This window comes from Alligator mississippiensis, chromosome 2 (assembly GCF_030867095.1).
Source record: "Alligator mississippiensis isolate rAllMis1 chromosome 2, rAllMis1, whole genome shotgun sequence".
In the NCBI taxonomy this organism is placed as follows: domain Eukaryota; kingdom Metazoa; phylum Chordata; order Crocodylia; family Alligatoridae; genus Alligator; species Alligator mississippiensis.
In genome coordinates, this window is record NC_081825.1 from 294,806,327 (window position 1) to 294,827,090 (window position 20,764).

The 20,764-nt window shown below is 45.7% G+C and overlaps 1 protein-coding gene across 3 annotated transcripts in view; it reads right to left on the reverse strand.

Annotated features, from left to right (window-relative positions):
• The window catches only part of SLC35F4 (solute carrier family 35 member F4), a 230,627-nt gene that overhangs the window by 45,847 nt on the left and 164,016 nt on the right, over window positions 1-20,764 (reverse strand). The gene's annotated exons all lie outside the window — the stretch shown is intronic.

Here is a 20,764-nt window from a genome sequence, read left to right on the forward strand (position 1 = left end):
AGGCAGCAGTAGAGGACACTATTTCCTCATGTGGCATTGGGAGGCAGTGCCTTGAGATGACTGTCTGCTGGTGTCACTCTTGATTGCTGTCCGAGAGGATAATTTCCTCTCCGTATCCTTCAGGATGTTTCACCCCCAGTGTGTGGGGTTCTTGACAATTGCAGGGAATGAGCTTGCGGCTCGTGATACCTCGGAGATGTGGATGACTTATGTAGCTGGAAGCGGTTCAGTTTTAAAGCTTCAGGGCACCAGAATGCCTTCTGGCATGCTAGGCTGGAGTCCCTGTGTCCTCAGGGAAGTCTCCTACTGCTGGGTGCAGACAACATCACAATGGAGTCGGTGCCTCTCGCCGGGGTTGGAAAAGAGGTGGAAGGTGGCAAGTAAGGCCCAGATCCATGAAACATTGGTGGCATGGGAAATTCAGTTTGCCGCTGAGGAAGACACCGTATTCTCTAAGCAAGAGCTCGAAGGAACGTGTTAACAGGCAGATGGCTGAGAAGGAGAGCATCCGCCCGGCCGTCTGAATCTGGCTGTCATCTATATGGTGAATATGGGGAGTGTCTCATACAGACTTGCAGATTTATTTTAGCCTGGAGGCTCCTCAGGGTTGTCAACAGACAAGCAACACGTAACAGTCTCCATCTCAATCACAGATCGTGGTATTTGGGTAGATTTAAGACATGCCTTTGGTGGGTAGTTGTGGCTGCACTGCACGCATTTGTGCCATCATTCATGCCCAGAGCAGGAGCCCCCAATTTTGCCATTACTGAAAGGGCCGTGGTATGACAATTATGCCAGCCTTCCTATTTGAATATATACAACCCACTAGTAAACTGCCAACAGTGCCACAATGCAACAGACTCACAGAAAAATATCTTCCTTTACCTAATCGGCACACAGCACTCTAGCAAGTAATTCCATGCCAATCAGGAACATCCAGACATGCAGATGCAGACAAATGCATGCAACAGGGCCCTTGCTTGACACAAGTTACACACTTATCTCATGGGTGAGCTGACTGTAGCACGCTTGGCAAATCTCAAGTCATGCTTATAGAATCACAGAAAATGAGGGCTGGAAGGGACCTTGGGAGGTCACATCTAGTCCAATTCCTTGCCCAAACCAGGATCATCCCCAGCTAGACGATCCCAGCCAAGGCTTTGTCTAGCCAGGTCTTAAAAACCTCCAAGGATGCTGTAGTGCCACTACTAACATACAGCAAAACACTGGTTATTTGTGCACAAACAGGTTCACAGCAGGTTGCTAAATGAGGGACACGCTGCTCAGCTGTTTGATGCAGCTTTTGCTTCAAAAGGCCCCATTTCTATGGTCAGCTGGAGCTTGGTAGTGCTCCCGTGCAGCTAGTCTGACTGGGGATGCTGCACCCGCCGAAACAGAAGCTGTAGGAATTAGCTGGAGCATCTCAGCAGCACTGTAAAGCTATTTGCTGCAGCTCTCCATGTACCTCTCCAGTTTTGTTGCAAATCCTCATCTTTGCAGTAGGCTAAAGAACCAAACCCTATGAAGCATCTAGTCCCTAATGCATAACACAGTAGAAAACAGTGCCAGAACTCATCATTGTGCTTTGTATGTAAAATCATGCCCAACCCTCCTCACTTGAGTTTGCAAGTTCAGCTATCATGCATTAGGCAAGCAATAGCAAGAACCATCGGCTACACCTTTAAAATGATGATCTTCCTCAAACACAACCTTCACAGATGTTAACCAGCCTTCCATTCCCCAAGTCTAGGTATCCGCGTTCTCGGCTGGAGAGTGAAACATAGGGCTCGGGACTGGAAGTGATCTCCTGGGTCACAGAGTCTGACCCCCTGCAGCCATGACATACAAACCCAGGACCTGTTTGAAAGGATCAAGTGGGAATTAACTGGCATTTAGGCCTTACACCGCTGCTTTGCCCCGAGGGCAACGTCACTTTGAAAATCTTCCCTGGAATCCAATATTCTCCAATACTTTTAAGAAGCCTCCAGTCTTTGTACTGTCCTCTTTTAATGGCCAGAACCACGATCGAAGCATAGCTTGGTGTCAACAACTCCTAGTTGCCTCGACTCTGACAACTACTCTTTTTCCTTCTCTGTAGCCCTGGCCAAGTCTCTTCACCTCTCCAGGCCTTCTCCTGCTCCTCTTCCTCATTTTACAAGTGGGGAGAATATTACTTTCCCCATGAGACAGTAACATTTTGTAAGCCACTTTGAAGATGAGCTGCCCTAAGTGCAAAGCACCACGACGGACCTGGACGTGTAGCCACTCAACACCCGACTCTATAACACTCGACTCTTCCAACACTCACACTTTGAACGCCATATGGCTAACCTGATAAATAATCCTGAGCCTACGTTTTCAGGAAGGCACTAGTGCTTTTCAGGCCCAGACCTTGAGGAACTTGGTTTTCAGAAATAACTCTTGGTTAACAAAACAAAACATTGGTTTTTAAGGGTGTCTTATTCAAAATCACTGGTCACTCTGGAAAATGTTGGCTGGGACTTTCTTTTTTTTTTTAAACCAGCTATGAAAAGGGGTATTCTGTAGAAGTACATCTCACAAAGGTATTTCCTAGACGGAGAGACTGATCACACCTCAATTCATGACCTCCTCTGTAATGCTAGACTGAGATGATTGCACTTGGCAGGAGCTTCACGAATGATCTCCAAGCAAAATCTTCACAAAATGTTTTCCCCCTTCACGCAGATGAAGTCCCTGATTATTTATATCCACCATAACAAAGCAGAGCCAATTTTTTTTCTGTGTGTTGAGAAGCTCAGCAGCTGAGACTGGAATTGCAGTGTAGGAGACCATATTTAATTTGAAGTCACTGTTTAATCTAGTGAAATCTTTCTGGACATTCAAGAGCAATTGGGTCACACAACAGTTTATTAACACTTCTTTATTATAGCCAGGAAGTCGCAGATTATGCTATTTCGTGCTGCTGGTTCTAAATATGTTTCAAGGATCTACTCTGACAGGAAAGTAAATATGCATGCCAGATAATTCATCTATACATACTGCTTCATTACTGGCAAGGGCAACAACTTGCAGTTTATACAACACACCAAGAAGGCTCTGAAAATAATTTTGGAGACTGCATACACCTGAGTGCACCCTGTTACCACTGGCTCACATGCGAGGGGTCAAAAGCAACGTTTGTATAGTTACTACTCTTTATTTTTTTTTTCAGAAGTAAAAACAGATAAGTCAGGCTGGAAGGGACTTCATGAGGTTACTTAGTCCAGCCTCCAGCTCCAGGCAGACTGTCCCAGGCTCAACCAACCCAGCGAAGCATCTGAAGACTACAACTTCTCTCAGTAGCCGGTTTCATTGCTTGGCCACCTTCATAGTCCACACATTCCTCTTAAACTCCAACATACATTTCCTCTGCTGCAGCTTGCTGTAGATTCCTCTGCATTCCTCTGCAATGCAATTCCTCTGCATTGTTTCTTGGCTCTGTCCTTTTTTAGTAGGCAACCATCGACCCTTCTGGATCACGGAGTATGCATGAGGGGTCACCAGGACCCTTGATGCATACGCTTAGGCAAGAGTATGGAGGAGTGGAGGCTGCCCAAACCTTCCATCCCTCCTTTAGACCATTGAGACATAATCCCCAAAGGCCAGACTGTGTTCAGACATTCGGTACCTCGATGGCCATAGTTATATGCACATCTGGGAATTGAACCTGGCTTTTGTGTGTGGCAGACAAGGCTTCTACCACTGAATTACAACCCAGGTGCCGGGAAAGAATCCATGGTGCACAAAGGGATTCATACTAGCATGATAAGACCCATGCTTCATGGCATTACATACAGAAAAAAAGACTATTTGTGGCTCTCAGGTACTAGATTATGGCTCAGGCTTTGCAGCTGTTGAGGAGCCTTGGTAGCTCCAGGATGAGATAGAAGCAGAGGCTGGCTGTCCTAACAAGCAAGTGGGTAGAGAGCTGAAGTCAGGGCTCGCTCCTCGCAGGCAGAGGCCAGAGCTTGCCAGGTACAAGTGGGGAATAAACTGTGCATCAAAAGAGAGCAACATGATCTACCATCCTCTGAGATCAGCCTGGAATGAGTGTAGCTTTAATAAGCAGCTATCCCCCAGCACACTACTATCCCCCACCTGCTTTGCACTGAACTCAGTCTGCCTCCCTAGGCACTTCTGTGGCTGACACAGCATCACCACTGCATCTTACAACACTCCTATGAAGCAATATCCCCATTTTGCACCTGGAGAACAGAGGCACATTGGGCGATTGTAGATGTGCAGGGAAGCTACTCCAATTAGGGCTAAGTTACACACAAGGAACTTGGGCCTCAGCTGGAAAGTCAGCTAAAGTCTCCTGGATCCTAAACCAGGGCCTTACCCATTACCCAAGCCTTCCTGCCTTGACTCTATTTAGCCCCAAGTGAATAGAGGTGGTTGACTCCTTTCACCTATACCTGTGAACACATAGGAAATCTTTCCTTTTTTTTCCCGTGGAGTATTCTGTTCAAGGTGACAAACCGACGTGCTGACCATTACCAGAGCTCCATGTCATTCTGGACCAGTATCCATCACACAACTGCGTTTTAGCTCAGCTCCCTGAGGAGACATCTTCAAATCTCCCTATTTCTTACGAGAGCTCCTCATGCAATCCCGTACATAACACACCTCATTGAGCATCTCTAAACATCTGACAAATTCATAGTTTCATAGTAGCTAGGGTCAGGGGGGACCTGAACAGATCATCTAGCCTGACCCCTGCCACAGGCAGGAATGAATGCTGGGTTCACAAGACCCCAGACAGGTGATCGTCCAACCTCCTCCTGAATTTGCCCAAGGTAGAGGCAAGGACCACTTCCCTGGGAAGTTGGTTCCAGATTTTGGCCACCCTAACTGTAAAATATTGTCTTCTGATCTCCAACCTAAAGCTATTCTCCATCAGTTTATGACCATTGTTCCTTGTCACCCCAGGTGGTGCTGGGGAGAAAAGGGCTCTGCCTATTTCCTGTTGATCTCCCCTGATGAGCTTGTAGGCAGCCACCAGGTCTTCCCTCAGCCTCCTCTTGCTGAGGCTGAACAGGTTCAGGTCCCTCAGTCTCTCCTCATAGGGCCTGTCCTGCTGCCCTCTCACCAAGCAGGTGGCCCTCCTCTGAACCCTCTCCAGGCTGGCCACATCCCTTTTCAAGTGCGGTGCCCAGTACTGGACACAGTACTCCAACTGCGGCCTGACCAAAGTTGCATAGAGGGGGAGTATCACCTCCTTGGACCTGCTCGAGATGCACCTTTGGATGCATGACAAGGTATGGCTGGCCTTGCTGGCTGCGGTCTGGCATTGGCGGCTCATGTTCATCTTGGAGTCAATAATGACTCCAAGATCCCTTTCCGCTTCTGTGCTTTCAAGAAGGGAACTCCCCAGCCTGTATGTGTGCTGTGGATTCCTTCTCCCAGGGTGCAGCACCCTGCATTTGTCTATGTTGAACCCCATCCTATTCTCATCTGCCCACTTTTGCTCAAATGCATTTAAGTCAGCCAGGCCTGATAAAACTCACCCCAGGGTACAGGAGGAACTGGCTGAAGACACTGCAGAGCCATTGCCTACAGTATTTGCAACTTATGGATGCTGGGTGAGATCCCAGAGGACTGGAAAAGGGCTAATACAATGGGCATCTTTAAAAAGGGAGAAAAGAGAAGGTCCTGGGGAATTATAGGCCTGACTTCAATACATGGGAAATAAGTAGAGCAAAATTATAAAACAATCTATTGGTAACTATCAGGACAAAGGGACAATCACTAGCAGCCAGTGTGCATTTTCTAGAAACAAATCATGTCGAACCAACTTGAGTTCCTTCTTTGACACAGGAACTGTTTGGGTGGCTAAGGGGAAACCAGTGGGCGTGCTACACTGGGATTTCGGTAAGACTTCTGACATGGTTCTGCATGCCAAACTGGAGAAAATGGGCTAGACAGAATCGCCATGAAGTGCATGCATAACTAACTGAATAACCACAAGCAAAGGTTAGCTATTAGCAGAGCAATGTCAGAGTGGCAGGAAGTCTCAAGTGGCTTCCACAGAGGTCTGCTTTGGGCCTGGTGCTGTTTAACATGCTTATTAATGTCTCGCATGCAGCAGACGACCCCAAACTGGGAGAGGCTGCAAATACTTTGTCAGAGAGGTTTAAAATTTAAAGGAAATTTGATAAACCGAGGCACTGGGCTACAGATGACAATGTCAAATTTAACAAAGACAAATGTACCATGTTACAACCAGGAAAGAGAAAAACACAGGCACAAATATAGATTTGGCAGTTGCTGGCCAGATAGTAGCAGTAGTAAGAAGGATCTGAGGGGTAAGGTGGATCACAAACTTAACACAAGTCAATAAGATTATACTGTCACTCCCCCCACAACTAAACAAAATACAGTATTTGAGTGCATTGATGTAAGACGCGTATACAAGAGATTGGAGGTGATAGTGCTACTCTGCTACTCAATTCAGTGCCAGGTAGGCCTCAGTTGGACTATTATGCTCAGCTCTGGATACCACATTATAAGAAGGTTGTATAGAAACCGGAAAGAATCCAGAGGCAAATGACAAAGACTGGAGTGGTTGGGATGCAAGCTGCATAAGAAAAGATGGAGAAAGCTAGGTTTGCTTGGTCTGGAGATGGAGAAGAGACAGAACAGGGTATGTGATATCCATTTTCCAATAGTTCAAAAATCACCATGAAGAGGATGAAGGGAAAAAAAAGTCCTCCCTCTCCACCTTGGGAAGAAAAACCTGCAGCATACTTATAGGCTTGGCAGTGCTACGCTAGCTAGCACTATGGACGAAAGGGACTTGGGGGTCATGATTGACCATAAGATGAACATGAGCCTGCAATGTGATGCTGCAGCTAGTAAAGCGACCAAAACGCTGGCTTGCATCCATAGATGCTTCTCAAGCAAATTCCAGGACGTCATTCTCCCCCTGTACTCGGCCTTGGTGAGGCCGCAGCTGGAGTACTGCGTCCAGTTTTGGGCTCCACAATTCAAAAAGGATGTGGGAGAAGCTTGAGAGAGTCCAGAGAAGAGCCACACGCATGATCAGAGGTCAGGAAAACAGACCTTATGACGAGAGGCTGAGAGCCATGGGGCTCTTCAGCCTGGAAAAGCTTAGACTCAGGGGTGATCTGGTGGATACCTATAAGTTTATCAGAGGTGCTCACCAGGATTTGGGGAAACGTCTGTTCACCAGAGCGCTCCAAGGGATGACAAGGTCGAATGGTCACAAACTCCTCCACGACCGTTTCAGGCTGGACATAAGGAAGAACTTCTTTACTGTCCAAGCCCCCAAGGTCTGGAATAGGCTGCTGCCAAAGGCAGTTCAAGCATCTACTTTGAATGCCTTCAAGACACATTTGGATGTTGATCTTGCTGGGATCCTATAACCCCAGCTGACTTCCCGCCCCTGGGGCAGGGGTTGGACTCGAAGATCTTCTGAGGTCCCTTCCAGCCCTAATAGCTATGAAATCTATGAAAAAAAGGGCAGAACACTATGCAATAGGTTTAAACTACAGCAAAGCAGATGTAGCTCAACTCTCAGGAAAAAAAAAGTTCTAATGCTAAGATCAGTAGGAGACAATGAAACAACCTGCCTACAGAAACCATGAAATCTCCCTCTTGGAAGAGGTAGGGTGGGCATCTGTCAGGAATGGCTAAGGAACAGAAAATCCCGAGTCTGTGCAGTGATGGACTAGACAACCGCGGTGGTCTAATCCAACTATATGACAGAAAAATAATGATTTCTAAACTCGGGACGACGACCCTCATATTTATTTCTACTGCAGGTTCAGAAGTTTTCCCTCCAAAATGCATGTGATTTTCCTCCAGAATCTCTCTATTGCCAATTATGCAAAGGAGAGAAGTTCAGGCAAGCACTGAAGCAAAAAGCTATATTCTGTCAAGTTCAGCTCAGTGAAAAGCAGCTTTTCACATGAGAACATGGATTTGCTAGAATGACATACACACTCTGTCTACCATTACTTTATGCAACGTGTCCACAATATTCCAGGTGAAGACTCACCAATGCCGAACACAGTGAAAAAAAATCATCAATGTCTGTAACTTGTACATAATGTGACTGTTAATACAGTCGAATATGCACTTCCATTTTTTTTCTTGCAACAACACTACATGGTTGGCTCATATCCAGCTTCTGCTCCACTATGACTCCAGATCCTGTTCTGCAGCCTAGCCAGTTGTTTCCCATTTTGATGTAGGTGTTAACTTTTCCACCCTACTTGTAATACTTTGTACTGGCCCTTATTGAAGTTCATCCTACTTATTTCAGACTCCCCCCACACCCCAGTTTATCAAGGCCACTTTAAATCCGAATCCTACCTACTATAAAGCATCTGCTACTCATCCAGCTTGATGTCATCCACAAACTTGCCAGATCTACAAGTGGTTAACAAAGTTATTCATGGGCCTGTATTCATAATACAGGTGATTAACAAAGATATTCATGGGCCCAGATTGACCTCTGAGGAACCCCACTTGATACCTTTTCCCAGTTTGACATTGAGGCATTGATGACTACTCTCTGAGCACGATGATCCAACTAATTATACCTTAGAGCAATTTCATCCAGACTGTACTTCCTTAGCTTATTTATGAAAACGTGGTGGGAGATAATGGAAAATTCCTAGCTAAAGTCCAGGTATGTCACAGTCACTACACTCATTCACATCGCCCGTTACTTGTCAGAGAGAAAAATCAGATTGGTAGACATGACATACTCTTAACACATCCATGTTGGCTGATACTATCACTTTGTTCTCGTCTTCCTTAGAAACTGATTGATTGATGGATGCCACGCTCCAGTGTCCTTTTAGGTATTTAAGTTAGACTGACTGGTCTGGTCTATTTTTCTCTGCGTCCTCTTCCATAAAGATGAACATTGGGAGTGACCTACTAAACAGGCAATACGCTGCATAGCCATGTCTCTCGTAGTTTCATAGCTGGTAGGGTCGGAAGGGACCTGATCAGATCATCAAGTCCGACCCCAAGTAGTTCATGTTTCTCGTAGTAAGATAGACTCGCCAACCCCAAATGCGAACAACTAAATATTTAAACAATAAATAACAACTGGGATTAACAAATAACAGAAGGAAGAATTGGGAGAGAGGATGTGGTTGGTGCCAAATTCAACAAGTCACATTCAATGAGATTGCTTTAAATTACCAGATCAACAGGAAATCCTTAGCCTTTCCCCATCTGCAATTTTAAGACATGTATTTGTATTATTGTGTTTTAATAGCTGTCTGCCAGTGCATGAAGGCCCACTTCAGGAGAAACGATGCTATTCTCCTTCGTGGAGGGAAGAACCTGACAGGGAACGCATGCAAAGGGACTCCCCATCCCTCTGCGCATCGGTAACTAAATCTGTCCTCGTTCACTGTTCGCTGCACTGCTGGGTTCCAAATTAGCTGAAACGACTCTTTAAAAAGATGTAAGCTTTATTGGAGACAGCAAAACAGTAATTGGAAAAGCAAACAGCGTATCCTAGATTTCTGCTTCTCTTCCCCGCCCCCCTCACTCCCACCCCGCAATATCTCTAACAGCAGGACACCTAGGTTAAATGTAATACACCCTGATTATTCACACACTTGGGTACTGTGCTGAGTCAAGGTTCAAGGCTGTTTGAGAGAGGCGGCTAGCCATGTTAGTCTGAAGCCAGGCAGGCGTCAGCGCAGGGTGGCATCGTTCTGAATGAGACTCGTTCAGAAAGGCGTAAGCTTTGGTAGGCAGCAGCCCACTTCATTAGCATGACGTGGTCGCATCTGAAGTGGGCCGTTGCCTATGAAAACTCATGCTTTCCTGAACAAATTGGTCTCTATGGTGCCGCCCTGCTCTGCCTTCTGCCAAAATCCGATGGTAAAGAAACCGAGCTTGAAATCTAAGAATGACTTTTATTTCCAGTTTTCCATAAGGACAGTTCTCCTCCAATTGGAGCTGCAGATCCCAGTTAAAGCTATGCCGCGCCAAAGGACAACTAAGGGTATCCAATTATAACGAACCAGAAAATAAACTTCTTTTGCTCCCACCCATTCATAACAATCTCAGAGTGGGTCATATGTTTCTCAAGTTGTGTGCGCCCATCATGAGTTTTGAAAGAGCAGAAAATAAAACCCCCTAAAACCCACAAGTTTTTCTTGGGGGAAATAAAAAAGCCCTTCTTTGGCCTTGAATTCATTATCTACACATGGATGGAATGGACTGACAATTAAGGAATAAATTAATGGAAATGTGTGACCGCAAAAGTCATTTCTGACCTGGCCCTAAGTTACTCGATTTCATTTTTCATTCGGTCATAATGAAAACGCATTTTCATTATGGCAGAATGAAAAATTGGCTAACACATTGGCAATTGAATTCAGATTTGAAACAGGGCCACGGCTCTATGACTTGGCTGCTGAAACAAAGCATTACTGATTTAAAGGCAGCAAAGACACTACTATATTTTGGCACGTGCTAAAATAGCTGCTCTTCCTCAATGGCACAAGTGAACTAATGGTTAAACATACAGTGTTAACTGGCAGGGAGTCTTTTTTTTTGGCTTCTTTTCATATCCAGGCATTCACACGCTTCCCCAAAGTGCAGTAAATTAAAGGTATATTTCCCTGTTCGCCCCTTGCTCATCTTAGCATGCAATTATTTGGATTCATATGAGTATGAGCTGCAGGAGGATTCTCCGCCGTGTGCTTCAATCTAAGGGCTAGATTGGGTCCTGGTAAAAGAACAGGGAGAAAAAAGACCCTTCCCTTCCCGTCTCCTCTGCAGTCACTTAGAAGTTGCTGGGACTGAAACACCGGGCAAATGGTTTTGGAAAAGCTGGAGCTGTGCAGAAAACACCACTGGGCAGACTACAATAAGGGGTACACAGCCATTGCTTCGCCTGCCCACTGGAAAGGGAGCAAGGCAGTAACAATTGACTCTCTCCTAGGGAAGAATCATGCCTGAAACCAGTAGAGAAACTCAGCATTACTGTGTAAATGGCTATTGATCCGTCTGGAACAATCGCTCTCCCCTTCTGGCTTTTAAACTCACTGAAGCACTAAATATAAAAATGCTGTGTGACATATTTTCATGCCAGCTGTGTCTGAGAGTTCGGCATGCGACAGTGCCTGCTTTAAAGAGGGAGGTCCCTGCACGCTTCCCCCAGTCTCGGCAGGCGCGTGAATCATAAGAGAGTTTATTAAAAATAAAACGGAGCGGGATTTATATTTCCATACCAGCGTGAGGCAAGGAAACAATTCTACAGGCAAGGTGGGCCAGCGAGAGGAATGCAATGCAATTCCCCTAGAGTCTTTGCAATAAGGCCAGCCTGGAGGTGCCTCTATTCACTAATGACTTCTTAAGAAGCCTGTCACTCTTACACGGCCAGCTGCCTCTCTGACTCATTCCTCTGCTCCCATTTTGCGTGCTATTGCAGCTCCCGGGAGGGAACCTCATGACCCTCCAAAGGGCCGCAGCTGCAGGACCCCGCAGACCACCGGCAAGTCATCCCCTTGGAAGCTGTGACCCATGGAGTCGCTGGGTAGTTTGTTCAAACACACAGTGCTGCTTGGCTCCTTTGCTTTACAACCAAACACAAGATGGAAGAGTAGAAATAAGATACCAAGCAGGCTTACAGGTATGTTGTAGCTCAGTAAGGGGCTTGCATTCCCAGGACAGGTCTCCCTTCCCACAACTGTCCCCTCCTCTAAAAGGTGGCATTTCTTTCCTCCCTCCCTCCCCAGGGTTTGAAATACACTCCGACTCGTGGGTGTGGGGGGTCTACGGCGGTGGAAGCCGAAAGGAGCCGAAAGGCATGGGGCAGGCCAAGGGTTCTTGTCTCTTTTGGTGGGGGAGGCTGCTCTCACCTCTTATGGGGGGCTCAGCCTTGCCCCGATACTTTGAACCCTGCCCCTCCCTCTCCCTTAAAATCCTCTTACAATCCTTTGGGTCTTTGGTCTATCCCATGTTTAGCATCAAGGCCGATCCCTGGACAAGCAAACCCGGTAAGGGTCACAAGCAGACCCTCCACCATCTCAAAGCACTAGCCAATGGGTGGATAGTGGAAGCCGTCATACACCTTCCTGCTTGTATGCTGTCAGCACTAGGTTGCCACCTGCTACACCTCGCACCGTTTAGACAAACAAGCAGACCGCATGTGATTCATTGTTACAGGGCAGTGCCAGGTCTTTCACAACTAGAAGAAGGCAACCATCCACATCTGTTATCTGTGCGTGACTATCATGCACGAGCCATTTTGCATGAACGAGCAAGACCACAAACATGACCTTGCCCCCTGAGATGCATCTGCCTTGCAAAGCCACTAGTGCAGACAGTTCGTTCTCTCCAGCTGGAAGAGCACATTAGAGAGGGGTACTAGTCTTACCGCTGGTGAAGGAAATGCTGCCGAAAGATGGTGGAACTGAAGTCCACTCCATAATGGGGCAGACTCTCGTTAACCCTGGCTGGCAGCCAGTCTAAGAGTGGAGCCCCAATAGACAAAAAATAAATGATCTCCTTTGCTCCGGCAGCTCCTGCGGCCAAGCTGGTTCCAAACACCTGCTTTTCCTTTGGATTAAACCAGCAAGACTCAGAGGGGAACACTCTTGCATAGGCAACAAAGTGTCTCCATATACACCGCACAGGCTACTGCACCCTGGAGAGGTCACTCCAGCTTTGCCTTCTCTTTCAAGTGAGGATTACATTCAGCAAGCTGACGTCTCACTCGGCATAATTATATTGTCTTGCAAGACAGACAGATGCCTACTCCTATCAGATCAGACGATTTAAAGCCTATCTGACTTTCAGATTTGATTTGCAAAAAGGACCTGCCTTGTTTGCAGTTGTGATTCACACAGCTGGGGGGGCTAGGGACACAGGCAACCACATCGTTCTGCATTCATTCTCTTCTCCACCTGCCTTCAAGCATTGCTTGGCATTGCTGTTGTATACACCTACAGGGTCTCTGATAAAAAAAGCATATACAGTAAAATCAAGACTGTTTCTAGGAGTATAGCCTGTTAAAATACAGTTTTTTATCTGCAACATTTGGATCTGAATCCAAGGTTCAGAGAGAAGATTCAATTCAGTGCTCAGTTCTGGGTTTCATCCTATTACTGCTATAAGGAACCGAGTCCTGCCCTCAGTTACGCTGGCATAAATCCAGAGTGAATCAACACAGGGCACAGAGAGACAACCAATTTACCACTGGAAAGAGGTGGAGGGACATACTGCTCCGAACTGTGCATCAGCTGATCCACTTTGACTTTTGTCTGCCAGCTTCTACCTTACAGCAAGCAAAGCAAAACTGGTAATTTTGCCCCCTTTCATTCCAGGGTAAATTGCTTCAGTTTAGCTTTGATTTACCTTAGGACAGAAGCAGACAGATATATTGTGGTTCATCTGAATTCCCAAAAGGGTGTAATCGTTCATCTCTCCAAACCTGTAGCTAGCCAAGTAACTCTGGATACGCGCTGGGGAGTCTACCAGCAGGCCATGGCCCACAAAATTAAGACCCAGCTACAAAATCCAACTACAGAACCAATTTTCAGTTCTGTTCAGATCCAGGTTTTGATTCAGGCTCATCTCTGGTTTTGTTTAATTAAAAAAAAAAAAAAAAATGGAAAATCACTCCAATCACTCCAGCTAAGAAATGTTAGTAATGTAGTATGCAGGCAGAGCTTTCTGCATATTTGAGGAATACATTTCTGTTTGTAACTAGTTAAAAATAATCTGGTCATCACGATTCAGGCTTTTGCAGGATGGTATATTTGAACACCCTCTTCTGAAGACACCCCAAACACCTACCCACCCAGAAAAATGCCTGTTATAGATGTATTACTCTTCACAGTAACATATTTTTTATTAGTTGTTTACTTGTCTGGAGGGTTTCACTTCTGAAGGAAGTGGGAAAGGCCGCGCTGTTTGTTTTATTTTCTAGGCAAAAAGCAACAGGATACCACAGATTGTAATGAAAAACAAATAGCTGGAAGAGAGTGCTTGGCACTGCTCTTCTGCACCATGATTAACTACCGTCAGGCACAGAGCTTGAAAAGCAGATTATTCTATTGTGCCCGACCACTGAGGCCCATCCACAATTCCCACCAATTATCCTTTCACCATCCGCAAGAACCACTCAGTTGAAAGTTAAAAGACTGCAACTTTATTCACAATGAACAAAGACAACACTATAATTGATACATGCCCTCATCTTCCTATTATGAAACAAAAGGAGGCAAGTCACCTGGTGGTTATCTTGGACAACTGGAATTTGAGTGACCTACGTTGCATTTACAGGTAACTTAGGTGCGTGATCTTGGGCAAGTCACTGCACAACCCTGCACCTACCTTGCACGGCCTGTAAAATAGGGATAATTAACTCATTAACTTTGCAATAAATGTAGACTGGCCACATGTACAAAGTAAGACCAGCCACACAGGCAAAGTAATTATCACACCATTAACTGGTGAATTGCACAATTAATTTAGACCAGCCACACTTGCAAAGCAATTATGACATGATAAAAGTGACTATCCAGCTATAAAAAGAGCCAACCAGCTACAAAGTTAGTGCCTGGAAATGTGTAACAACCAACAAACTGGTTTCTATCCAGCTTTAATATGAATGTGTAGCAAGACCCCAGTTCACAATCAAATAGGACTCAGCAGAACTGGCTGCTGAATAAAGCACGTGCAACGAAGTAAACAATATTTTTGTCTTACACCCTGAGAAATGAATACCTCATTCCACCTTGGCCCTGCTGTGAAGAAGACGGTCAACTTTTCTTAAATTGGTTTAGCTAATAAACTCTCCACCTGTTATGTCTAGGTTTTCACGTGAAAGCCTGGATCCCTGTGCATTCCCAAACCATGTGTGAAGAGACATCATCCTTTTTTTTGTAATCAGTTCCCCACTGAACTCCCAGACCAAAGATCATTGCTGCCCATTAAGAACATCCTTTGCATAGAAGTGTCCAAAAGGAGATCCCACACTGCCAAATTTGACACAGTATCACAATATATGATTATATCCATAGAGCAGGTCGCAAGGTCATAAAGCAGATCCTCAAGGACTCCATTTCTAAGCACTTAGAGAAGAAAGTGATCAGAAACAGTCAGCATGGATTCATGCCTGACCAACCTGATAGCCTTCTATGAAGAGATGACTAGTAGGGGTGTGCGAAACAGGCCATATTCAATTCAGATTTAGCCCAAATCAGGGACAGTGATTTGATTCATTGATTCAGATCACTGTCCCCAATTCGATTCGGTCGAATCCAAATCTGAAGATTTGATGCTGATTCGGAGAATCAGCAATTCGGCCATAGATACAGCTTTAAATGTTTTTTCTACGTACCTCAAGGTACCAGGCAGTTTGTGAATCCTGTGATGCTGGGGCGCATGGAGTGCAGGGGGGCTCCTGCGTGCTTGTCGGCAAACCCGGAATTGGTCCAGAAATACTTCCAATCCACTTTTGGGTCTACCGCTGAGCATGCATCTCAGCATTCACGAGCTGCCTGGTACCCTGAGGTATGTGGAAAAAACATTTAAAGCTGTGTATATGACCAAATCATCAAATCTTTTCAAATCTTTCTGAATCTCTCCGAATCGAATCGGAGGGTTCCAATTCAATTAGGAGAGATTAAAGGGTGTCCTGATTCGATTTGGAGATTCAGACACTGAATCTCCGCCAAATTGAATCAGGGATTGAAGCTTCATGCAGCCCTAACGACTTGTTCTGTGGATACAGAAGAAGCAGTGGACAGGGTATACCTTGACTTTAGCAAGGTTTTTTATAAGGTCTCCCACAGCATTCTTGCAAGCAAGCTAAGGAAGTATGGATTGAATGAATGGCCTCTAAAGTGGACAGAAAGCTGGCTGGAACAGCAGGCTCAACAGATAGTGATCAATGGCTCGACGTCTAGTCGGCAATCAGTATCAGATGGAGTACCCCAGGGGTCAGACCTGGGGCCATTTTAGTTCAATATCTTCATTAACGATCAGGAAGATGGGATGGAGTACACCATCAGCAAATTTGCAGATAACACAACTGGGGGGTAGTAGCAGATACACTGGAGGGTAGGGCTAGGATTCAGAGTAACCTAGACAAACTGGAGGACTGGACCAAAAGAAATCTCATGAGGTTCAACAAGTACAAGTGCAGAGTTCTGCACTTAGGACAGAACAATCCCATGCACCGGTGCAGGCTTGGGACAAACTAGCTAAGCAGCAGCTCTGCAGAAAAGGACCTGGGGGTGACAGTGGGCAAGAAGCTGGATATGAGACAACAGTGTGCCCTTGTTGCCAAGAAGGCTAACAGCATCCTGGGCCGCATTTGTAGGAACACTGCCAGCAGACTGAGGGAAGCAATTATTCTCCTCTGCTCTGCACTTGTGAGACCACACTTGGAGTCCTACGTCCAGTTTTGGGTCCCCCACCACAGAAATAATGTGGACAAGTTGGAGAGAGTCCAGCGGAGGGTAACGAAAATCATTAGAGGACTGGTTCTGAGAAGAGACTGAAGGAACGGGGCTTATTTATTTTGCAGAGGAGAAGACTGAGGAGGGATTTGATAGCAACCTTCAACTCCCTGCAGGGGGTTCCAAAGAGGATGGAGCTGGACTGTTCTCAGTGGTGGCAGATGACAGAACAAGGAGCAATGGTCCCAAGCTTCAACAAGGAAAGTTTAGGTTGGATATTAGAAAACGTTCTCTCACCAGGAGGGTGCTGAAGCATTTGAATGGGTTACCCAAAGATGTGATGGAATCTCCATCCTTGGAGGTTTTTAAGGCCTGGGTTGACAAACCCCTGGCTGGGATGATTTAGTTGGGGATAATCCTGCTTTGAGCAGGGGGTTGGACTATATATGACCTCCTGAGGTCCCTTCCAACCTTCATTTTCTGTGATTCTATGATCTAAGCGCACAGCACCCAATTCCCATATCCTGATTCCAGTGGTTCTTAGATTCAAGGCATCCTTGGAAAATGCCAGCTCTTAACTTTCACTCATTTCTTGACCACAGAAAAATCCCAGAGCATTTCTTTTGTTGCAAGGAACTCACAGTGATCACAAGTCCAAATATTTTGGACAGTATGGATTCCTCTTTGAAAACTCTGGGTTTATCTTGTGAATTATGTGTCAGTGTTTGCACACCTAACGGGACTAATCCTGCACACTGTGTTATCCTGGTTGAAAATCACTGCCTTACTCCATTGGGACTGTATGGATGTGAATAAAGGTTATCAAAATCTACTACTTCATGTCCCGCTTTTATGTCCAAGCTGGCTGATCATGCCAGATCTTATCTAAGAATAAAAGAGTACACTTATAAACTGTGCTGATAACGCGGCCTGGACAAGATTACAGCCACATCAGAGAACAGGATCAGAATCCAAAATGATCTTGATAAACTGGAGAAATTATCTGAAATCAAGATGAAAATTCAGTACAGAGAAGCATGGAGTGCTACACTTAAGAAAATAATCAAATGCGTAAATACAAAATGAAGACTAATTAGTTAGACCGCAGTGCATGAAAACAGATCTGGAGGTTATAGAGGACCATAAATCAAGTAAGAATTGACAATGTTATGCCATTTCAAGAGAGCAAATATCATCCTGGAATGTAGTAACAGGACTGTTGTAAGACACGACAGGCAATTATCCCACTCTACCTGGCATTGGAGAGACCTTGACTGAATAAGAGAGTGCAGTTGGGGCACCACATTTTAAGGAAGATAAAATGGAGAGAATCTAGACAACAGCAACAAAAATGACAAGTTGTTAAAAAAAACCCCAAACAGACCAGTGAGGAACGTTTGAAAGAACTGTGTTGATTTAGTCTAGAAAAGAAAAGAATAAGTAGGGACATAAAAATGGCTTTCCAATTTATAAGAGGTTATTATAAAGACACACACTGATCAAGGGCAGGGTAGGAACAAAAAAATCAGATCAATTTGCAACTAGGGAGATTCAGATTAGACCTTAGGAAAACTATCTACTGTAAGGGCAGAAAAACATTGGAACAAGCTACTTTGGGAGGTTGTGGAATTGCTTTGTATTGGATGTTTTAAAAGTACTGATTAGACAGACAGCAGAGATGATCTAGGTCAGGGGTGGGCAATTATTTTGGGCGGAGGGGTGCTTACTGAGTTTTAGCAAGCCAGCAAGGGCTGCATGATAGGCAGCCAGGGGTAGATAAATATTAATTTTCTCAATTTTTAGGGGACCTGTGGGCTGGATAGAATGGCTTGGTAGGCCACATCCAGCCCACAGGCCGCATTTTGCCCACCCCTGATCTAGGTATACTTGATTCTGTCTCAGAGCCTGGGATTGGCCTGGATCAAGTATGGCCAACCAGTGGCACGGGTACCACTAATGGTATGAACAGCCTGTATGTGTGGTACAGGTCAGGCAGGGAAGGGGACAGCAAAGTGGCAGATAGAGCAAGGAACGGAAAGCAAACAAACCAATTGGGAAAGTAGCAGAGGACTGGGAGCAGAAAGCAGAACAGCAGATTGGGCATGGGACAGGGAGCACTTGGGATGGATGTAGGGCTAATTTGTGGCAAGCCAGACAAAAATGTTGGCCCTCACTGCCCTAGATGACCTTCCATCCAAGACAAGGTCACTTCCAACCCTATGGTTCTATGATTCCATCATGCATTCAGCCTTTAAACACAGTCACAGTGAAGCACAACCACCTGCCTGTTTATCAACTAAGCTTTTAAACAATAAGGCTATGGACCAATTCACAAGGTAAGTTAGCATCACTCATGTGCAAGAGCTGGAAAGAATAGGAGTAAGTGCATGAAGCTCTAAGACTATGTATAAAGTGAGAAACCACAGATATCCCAAAGATGTTCACTAAAGCAGAGTAGACATGTGTTCAAACCAGTGTTGGCAAGGTCATAAATTAAGCTGCAGTCAAAAGAAAGAATAAGCATTTGTGGTTAAGTTACAAATTAAATGCATGGGCAGCTAATCTACAATATCCTATTAAGTGAAGGAATTGAGAATGAAAGAAAATGCAATTAAAAGTGAATGTGCAATGCATGTAATTTGCAAACTGTTAGAGGGATTAATGCCTTTATTCCTGGAAACACATGTTGTGAGAAGAGATGTTTTTGTGGGTGGGGGTGGGGGGGGGAGGGGGAAGCAATGTGGGCAGTTCAAACTCAGGCATCATTACCTTAAGTTAGTGCAAGGCAGCCACAGTATGGTTTGGAGAAGTCCTGTGGCTAGAGACAGACATTCAAAAAGCCTGAGCCTGAATTGATTCAATTTAGTCTAACCTGCCTAGGTTGAACTGATTAGTAAGTGACCAGGCATTCCCTCTGGACTGAGGAAATGTAGGCACGTGCCTGCAGTGGCTCAGGTTAGAAGCTGGGAGGTGCTAAAGCAGCCCTCCCTTCCCTTCCACAGTACTGAGCTGGGGGGGGAGGGGGGCATGGCCAGGCCCCAGCAGAATGCTCTGACTGGGGAGGGGTGTAAAACCCCACCCTGCCTGCACAGTCCCAGGCTTTTCCATGCTTGCTGCTCAAGGGAACGGAGTGTTGCCAGCCCCCAGCCCCTGGTTACCACTTTGAGGCAAAAGTGGGGTGTGCAGTGCATGCATCTGTTGATAATACTGAGAGCTTTTCAGTCTCCCTCTCCCTGCTTCTTCATACTGTCTGCAGCAAACCTGACAGGTGAGGGAGCTAGCAGGAAGCTGATAACGCAGCGTTTAGCAGCCTATCAAGAAAACAAAAGATTCTCTCATTAGTTCAAGCTCTTCTTAAACAGCTTTTTCCAAGGAAGGAATGGAAGGACATTACCAGCTGACCGGCTGATTAGCTCCAAAAAGCTGTAAGCGGACACTGTCCTGTCTGCCTTTGTCCTGTCCCAGGGAAATTGGAGACACACACATGCAGATACCTCTCAGCATTAGCTAGTATACCACATAACAGTTACAGTCTGTGGGGCTGGGGTCTGTGCTGTGGAAGATGGGGTGGAGGGGAGGGCGGGAAATCTCTGCTTGAGCAGCAAGTGGCGAGGCGGGGTGGGGAAGGGGGAAGCCAAGCAGACCCTGCTGTACCTTCAGTTTCTGCCAGAGCTCTGGCTAGGGAGCAGAAGAAGCAGAGGGGCAGGGCCAGCCCTGCTCTCTAGAGCAGACAGCCCAGCCCAGGGCTGCAAAGCATCTGGGATGCTGGGGAACTCTGGTTTAACTTAAACCAGGAAGGTTTCTGGGACAGACAATGCATAAACTGGTTTGACCCAAATCAGTTATGTCTGATACTACATTCAACCAGGTTTATCTTAGACCCGTTTTAGCCATTTTGAAACTGGTTTGTGTGCACTGAACTTATGTTCTGTTACAGGTTTAAACCAGTTCCTGATCACTTAAACCAGTTTATGCATAATGTCTGTCCCTAGCCTATGAGTCTAACGCCAGCTCTGATTGCAAGGATTTGCCCTATGCTCCTTTGCTCAGCACGGAGGCCTGGATAGGACTGTTGATCTAAGTTATGCCATTGCCCTTTCTGTAGTTTTGGATGCATTGATTATCTTACTGCTCATTTGCAGCCTCTACGAAAGTAAACTTGTAACCCCTTCCAAGTGTCCCTCGAAAACCACAGCAATACAAGATGTAGTAGTTTTACACAGAGGGCCGTGTTTTCCAAGAGACTAGGGAGAGATCTATACATAATGTGTGTGTGTGTGTGTGTGTGTGTGTGTGTGTGTGTTATGTGTGCACGCACACACATTTCA